Consider the following 6,999-nt stretch of genomic DNA (forward strand, 5'->3'; position numbering starts at 1 on the left):
ATCCGTTATAGAAAAGGGATACTGAACAAGATAGCAGATGCTTTATCCCGAAGCCCGACCGACCCACCGCCGACTGAGGAGCCATTACTGGCAATATCTGAAACAGACATTTGTTCTTGGTACGAAAAGAAACGAACCGACGTACAGGGACATCCGGAATTATTTCCTGATTTCTGCATTCGGGATGGAAAGTTGTTTCGTCATTTTTTGGACATGACTGACGCAAAAGAAGCCGAGATGCAAGACCCCTGGAAACTATGTGTTCCAAAACCTGCACGGCTCCAAGTCCTCCAAGAAGATCATGATCAACCCACCGCTGGACACTTAGGGATAGCCAAGACTACTACACGGACTGCTGCTCGTTATTACTGGCCAGGTATGTTTAGAGACATTGCCCAATACGTCCGGAAATGTCAGTCTTGCCAACAGTATAAAGTTTCGCAACAGCAGACGCCTGGGAAGATGCAACCATCACCTGTCCAAGGCCCGTGGGAGACTGTGAGTTCTGACTTGGTAGGACCATTGCCTAGGTCGAAAAAAGGGAACTGCTACGTTCTGGTGTTTCAGGATAGATTTACCAAATGGATAGTATGTAAGGCCATTAGAACTGCGACTGCCAAGGCTGTCAGTCAGGCCTTATATGACGAGATTCTGATGCGTTTTGGAAGACCTGTCACAGTCATAACTGACAACGGCACTCAATACACCGGTAGACCATTCCGACAACTGTTGAAGGATTTCGGGGTTAATCACCGACTTACACCGCCTTACACACCTCAAGCGAACCCCGTCGAACGAGCAAACAAGACCATCAAGACTATGATCGCACAGTTTTGCGAAGACGATCATAAGAAATGGGATGCTTGCCTTTCTGAACTGACGTTTGCTTTCAATACGTCCCGTAACGACTCGACTGGATTCACTCCGGCTTTCCTTAATTTTGGAAGAGAACTCGAGCCACCGAAAACGCTTTTGCGCGAAGAACAGCCGTCTGTTCCGTCCGAAAATCTCGAACCGACTAACACAGACATAACAAGTACCGGAACCCGCTTAAACCGTTTAAAAGAAACCTTCGAATTGGTCCGTTTAAATCTATCTCGCGCCTTCGCGTCACAGAGCCATTATTATAATTTAAGACGAAGAGAATGGCAATGTGGTCTTGGTGATCAAGTGATGAAAAGGGAACATCCCCTATCTTCCGCCGTGAAAGGTTTCGCAGCCAAATTAGCACCGAAATATTCCGGGCCGTATACCGTTACGCGTAAGATCTCTCCGGTAGTCTATGACTTGACCGATAAAAATAATCAAAAGATACGGCGCGTCCATATTAAAGATTTAAAACCCGCTCACTAAATAAAACTCGCGTAAATATAAATAAAAGTTTCTATCTACATTCCAGATATGCCTCGCAAGTTGTCAGGGAAAATTCCCAAAGAAGCCCGACCCGCGGGCCCGTTATATCAAATGACGGAGGAGGCCAGGAAGAGAAAGGAGAAAGAGGAGGCCCGAAAAGAGAAAATCCGGAGCCTGGTGGAGGCGTTTAACAAAGCGCCCACCAGGCCCGAGAACCCTGCGACGGCAGGGCCAAAAATTATTATACTTTCGAACATCCAAGTTCGACCGCCTGGCCCCTATCTTCCCACTCCCTCCCCGCCGCCGCCGACATTGCAGACACCGTCTATCACTAGAGGGGAGATAGCGGATAAAGTTGCCTCTACAATCGGGTTATGGGACGCAACCCTCTTGGAACAAGTGCGTTCCTTGAGACCACCCGGCGTCCCCGGAAATGTGAAAACACGAATTCGGATACGAACCACTACGGGACGCCGGATTTGGGTGACAATCCCGCAGGATCCGTAAAAGTAGGAAACGTACATAACGGGTAACCTGGGATCATAGGGAATCGTTAGAAATCCCGTCTGGAAGGAGCTCTGGATTTAATTTTGTTTTTTTCTAATTTCTCTAGAAGATATATTTTATTTTCTATTCTATTTTATTTTAGCTGGGTATATTAGGTCCGGAGAGGAATCCCGCATTTTTTTTTAATTTTTTTTTTTTGCTTATAGTAGTCCTTCCCATTTCCCTATTCTATTCGTAGTTTATAATATTCTTGTCAGGAAAGCGAGTTAATATGGTTTTCTTTCAGGATTAATTGTCGCCGACTCTTCCCCGCCGCCAAATGTCGTCTCCAGACACTTTTGTCTCCGCGTTGGAGGACAATCTGATGGATGATCTTGACCAGGCCTTACAGGACTACAACTTGTCTACACCAGTAACACGAGCGCCGGAACGCGTCTCATATCAGAGACCACCCGACACATTCACTGAAAACACCAGGACAGTCCCGGCAGGATATCCATCCCGCCCAACGACTTCGTCCATTCGAGGCCGACGGTATCAACTGCCCGCATTGCCTAGGTCTACTGCGAGGAGCATAGACAATTTTCCCACACGGCTAGAGGCCACACAACGTCAGATAAATTCCTACCAAGTCACCGCAGGCACCGCCAGGCCGACTATTCACCGACCACCCCGAGCAACGTCCGAACAGCAAGCGATGATACCTCTCCGAGACGATCCACGACTGGCTGTATATTTTGAAGAAGAAACGACGGCCAGAGAACGTCTTCAGGCCTTTTATCCACGTCACGAGGATGATCGCGTTCCTGTAGAACTGGAGGCAGTGTGTTGGCGATGTGGGGCCGTAGGACATAATCGCCGTCAATGCCAAAGGCCAGTGATAATATTTTGCTCAGGATGTGGGACTCGAGGCGTCCTATCTAGGGATTGTCCATGCCGCCGTTTCCGGGCCCAACCGGCTCCCCGGAGTGACAGCCGAAGACAGCGAAGGCAGCGTAGGATCGCTGACCGCAAAAAGGCCGGGGAATGCCCATTATGCCACCGAAAATAGGGGGGAAGTTTGCAAGGTAGCAAGGAGAAAAAGGGGGCCAATTTTTTTTTTGTATAAGGGTGTAAATTATTAAGGGATAGAGAGAAAAAAAAACAACAAACAAAAAGGGAAATATAATTTCTTTTGTTTTTTTAATACTAAGGGAGAGAAAAGAGGAATATTGCGCGATTTTAAGTATCTATGTTATGTCTACGGGGTTTGGTCCTGGTTAGTTTTTTTTTTTTTAAAAAAGTTAGAAATTAAGTATTAAAAAGGGGAACAGAAAGAGGGTAACAAAGTTTTTTTTCTTTTTTTTTTCTTCTTGGTTTAAGGGTTTTTTTTGTAGTAGTATCTCTCATCTGGTCGTTTTTTTTTTTTAAATAAAAAAATATATGAAAATACATTGCGACCAATCGTCCTACGTGCCAGAAGAGTTGAACTAATTAATTTGTGTTATAGGTGTATGGGTCTCCATGACTGAGCCATTTGCAGGACAGATCTACGTCGTTGGACCATGAGGGACTCACCGAAGTTCTCTACTCCGCTGGACCACGAGGGACTCACCGAAGCCTACAACGCCGCTGGACCACGAGGGACTCACCGAAGCCTTCAACGCCGCTGGACAACGAGGGACTCACCGAAGCCGCAACACCGTTGGAGCAAGCTCGACACGTCGAAGCTCTACACACCGCCGAAGAAAGATCTTCGAGCTGAAGAAGACCGAAGATATTGCGTATTTTAGTTAAGTTTTGCCTTTTGAAAATAAACATTTTGATTTTGCGGTCGTTTTATTTTAGTAACTTAATCATGATTACGATACAAAAGTTTAGATTAAGACTGGACAAATAAACATTTGAGTCTATGGTTGTTTTCTTTTAGATGTAAGCATAATCAAAGTGATACCAGATCTCAGATATATCAAGGTTAGATTAAGTTTGCTCAGTAAATATTCGAATTTATCGTTGTTTTATTAGATTAAGTTTGGCCCAATAAACATTCGAATTTGTTGTTGTTTTTATTAGACTTTAAGAGATATACTGGGCGTTAGCTTAAGTTTTGGTCAAACAAAAACTGTTTTAACAGGAAGTTTCATTTCAGCATAGCTGACAAAAATATATGTTCATATATTTTTAACCGAAGTAGGGGGAGTGTAATGAAGTTCATAAATTTTGGGACTCATTTCTGGGACACCCCGTATACTGTACTTAAATAATAGGGACCTTTTCTGTAAACAAGGTTAGGCAATGTATTTTATTGTTAACTCATTATGGTAATGAACTTCATTAGTGTTCTTACTGTTGACTTAAGTATGTTAGATATTTGATGACCATATTGTAATAGAGTTTTGATCGGCGTTACTCGCTATAGTTCGGTACGGCAGCCGAGAAGCTGGCCCTACCAGTACCGGTCGAGTGGAGGGGAGGGTCGTTTGAGTATACCCTGGCAGCGAGAGCGCCAGGTAGTTAGTTGTGTGGTCGCACGTGAACAGTGAAGTTCGAGTCCGGAGTGCCCTGCCAAGTACCCTGCTGCCAGCCGCCGTTGCCGCTCTGTAGAAGGTAAGTCCAGCCGCCAAAGTGATCGAGAGTAGGTCGTTTTCTTTTTATTGTTAATACGGTTTGTTTTACTGCCTTAACGCGTTATAGAATAAGGGAGATAGAGATAGTTAAATTCGCTCCAGGTGTCTACTGTCCTACTATAGAAGTAAAAATACGTGCAAGGTAGAGGCATCTTGGTCCGAAACGCGCGTACGTAAAATTTAACCAGACTTGTATCCGCTCAAGGTGTCTACTGTCCTACTATAGAAGTAAAAATACGTGCAAGGTTGAGGCATTTGTCCGGATCCCGTGGACGCGAAGACCGATTTCTTTTGGTTAAAGGGAGACAGATAGCGGTTAAGGTAGTACAACAAATACACGGGCGCGAATATTCTTGGAGCTAAGACAGGATCTCGTCCAAATCCCGAGGCTGGTTCTGTAGTTCCCGTTTTCTCATCAGGAGCGCCGTGGGATCTCGCCGATATCCCGAGGTGGTCCTGACCGGGCGGTGTGGATTGTGCTTATCCAGACGACTCACCGAGACGCCGTTTCGTTCTACTGCGAACGATCCAGGGCTCGCGTGCGTATCTATCCCACAGGACGCCGTCTCGTTCTACTGCGAACGATCCAGGGCTCACGTGTGCATTTATCCTACAGGACGCCGTTTCTTTTACAATCGATCCAGGACGCGTGTGTGTTTATCCCACAGGACGCGGTTAGATTCGCGATCAATCCGGGACTCGTGTGTGTGTTTATCCCACAGGACGCCGAAAATTTTTGCGATCGATCCAGAAACTCGCGTTTGTGTAACAGTATTGTTAAAACTTCCCGATGGTGCAGAATCACCAAAACTAAAAAACAAATTGATCAACCAGAAACAATAGCGAATTATAATATTGGAATGGGAGGAATTGATAAAATGGACAGTCTAGTGGCTGTATATAGAACAAAAATTAGGCAACGCAAATGGTACTGGCCAATTTTCGCAGATCTAGTTGATGTTTCAGTATCTAATGCATCATGAAGAAACTCCTCGAAAAGTACTACTCATGAAGAAACTCCAACCAAAAGATAAAAATTGTCCAAGTTTATTGTTTTTTCGTAGGTACTTTGCAAATTCGTTATTACAAGCTTATGGGACACCTTCATCAAGAGGTAGAGTATCTACTACCACGAATGATGTAAGGTTTGACAACACTAGACTTAAATATCACAATCATAAAATCAACGAATTGCCTTATAGAATGGCTGGGAACCAAGAAATCTTTAAAATAGTCATAAAAACAAAGTTGTAAAAAGTAATCTCTAATCTGACTAAATAAACAGACCCTTAGAGAAACCTCTATGTAACGCGAGACCAGCTATTTTTAATATCCCTGTCCCATGCCACATGTTCGAAAAATCGACGACCAACCCACTCTGGTCGAATCAAACGTATTTTGATATAAATAAGTTAAATAACTAAAGTAAAAAGGTTCACGTAACGTTATCCCGAAGGTTTGCACTCTTTTTTTGTCCTATACAGTCCAGCCGCCAAAGTGATCGAGAGTAGGTCGTTTTTTTTTTATTGTTAATACGGTTTGTTTTACTGCCTTAACGCGTTATAGAATAAGGGAGATAGAGATAGTTAAATTCGCTCCAGGTGTCTACTGTCCTACTATAGAAGTAAAAATACGTGCAAGGTTGAGGCATTTTGTCCGGATCCCGTGGACGCGAAGACCGATTTCTTTTGGTTAAAAGGGAGACAGATAGCGGTTAAGGTAGTACAACAAATACACGGGCGCGAATATTCTTGGAGCTAAGACAGGATCTCGTCCAAATCCCGAGGCTGGTTCTGTAGTTCCCGTTTTCTCATCAGGAGCGCCGTGGGATCTCGCCGACATCCCGAGGTGGTCCTGACCGGGCGGTGGATTGTGCTTATCCAGACGACTCACCGAGACGCCGTTTCGTTCTACTGCGAACGATCCAGGGCTCGCGTGCGTATCTATCCCACAGGACGCCGTCTCGTTCTACTGCGAACGATCCAGGGCTCACGTGTGCATTTATCCTACAGGACGCCGTTTCTTTTACAATCGATCCAGGACGCGTGTGTGTTTATCCCACAGGACGCGGTTAGATTCGCGATCAATCCGGGACTCGTGTGTGTGTTTATCCCACAGGACGCCGAAAATTTTTGCGATCGATCCAGAAACTCGCGTTTGTGTATCCCGGGACGCCTGTAACGACGTCGCCGATGTTTAGAAAGTCGGGTTATAAAAGAGTATATCGCTCCGGTACGTACATGTCTGTGTTTGCTAGGACGCCGTTAAGTTAGACGCCGGTTAGAAACTCGCGTCGTTTTATTTACTAGAACGTCATGTCGAAAACGCGTTTTGGATTCACGTGATTGAGTCGGACAGTGAGTTGCATATCGAGATTATAAGGTCAAAACTCTAGAGGTGCTCGATTGTTGTTGTAAATTTTATTTTACGAGTCTTTAATTATAAATTTTCTTTCACTTTCATTACAATTTAAAGTCGTGAAACTTCCTGGAGTATTTAGCATATAGTTAATTAATTAAATAAAGCCTTAATG

General features: G+C 44.5%; 1 long non-coding RNA gene across 1 annotated transcript; it reads left to right on the plus strand.

Moving 5' to 3' along the window:
* The first annotated feature begins 2,815 nt into the window (after nt 1-2,815).
* Nucleotides 2,816-6,328, plus strand: LOC115878942. The gene is made up of 3 exons (XR_004049643.1): nt 2,816-2,927; nt 3,350-4,671; nt 6,068-6,328. It is a non-coding gene; the product is annotated as an uncharacterized LOC115878942 (long non-coding RNA).
* The last annotated feature ends 671 nt before the right edge of the window (nt 6,329-6,999 follow it).

The sequence above is a fragment of the Sitophilus oryzae genome, unplaced genomic scaffold, assembly GCF_002938485.1.
Source record: "Sitophilus oryzae breed Bouriz unplaced genomic scaffold, Soryzae_2.0 scaffold_1536_pilon_pilon, whole genome shotgun sequence".
In the NCBI taxonomy this organism is placed as follows: Eukaryota; Metazoa; Arthropoda; class Insecta; order Coleoptera; family Curculionidae; genus Sitophilus; species Sitophilus oryzae.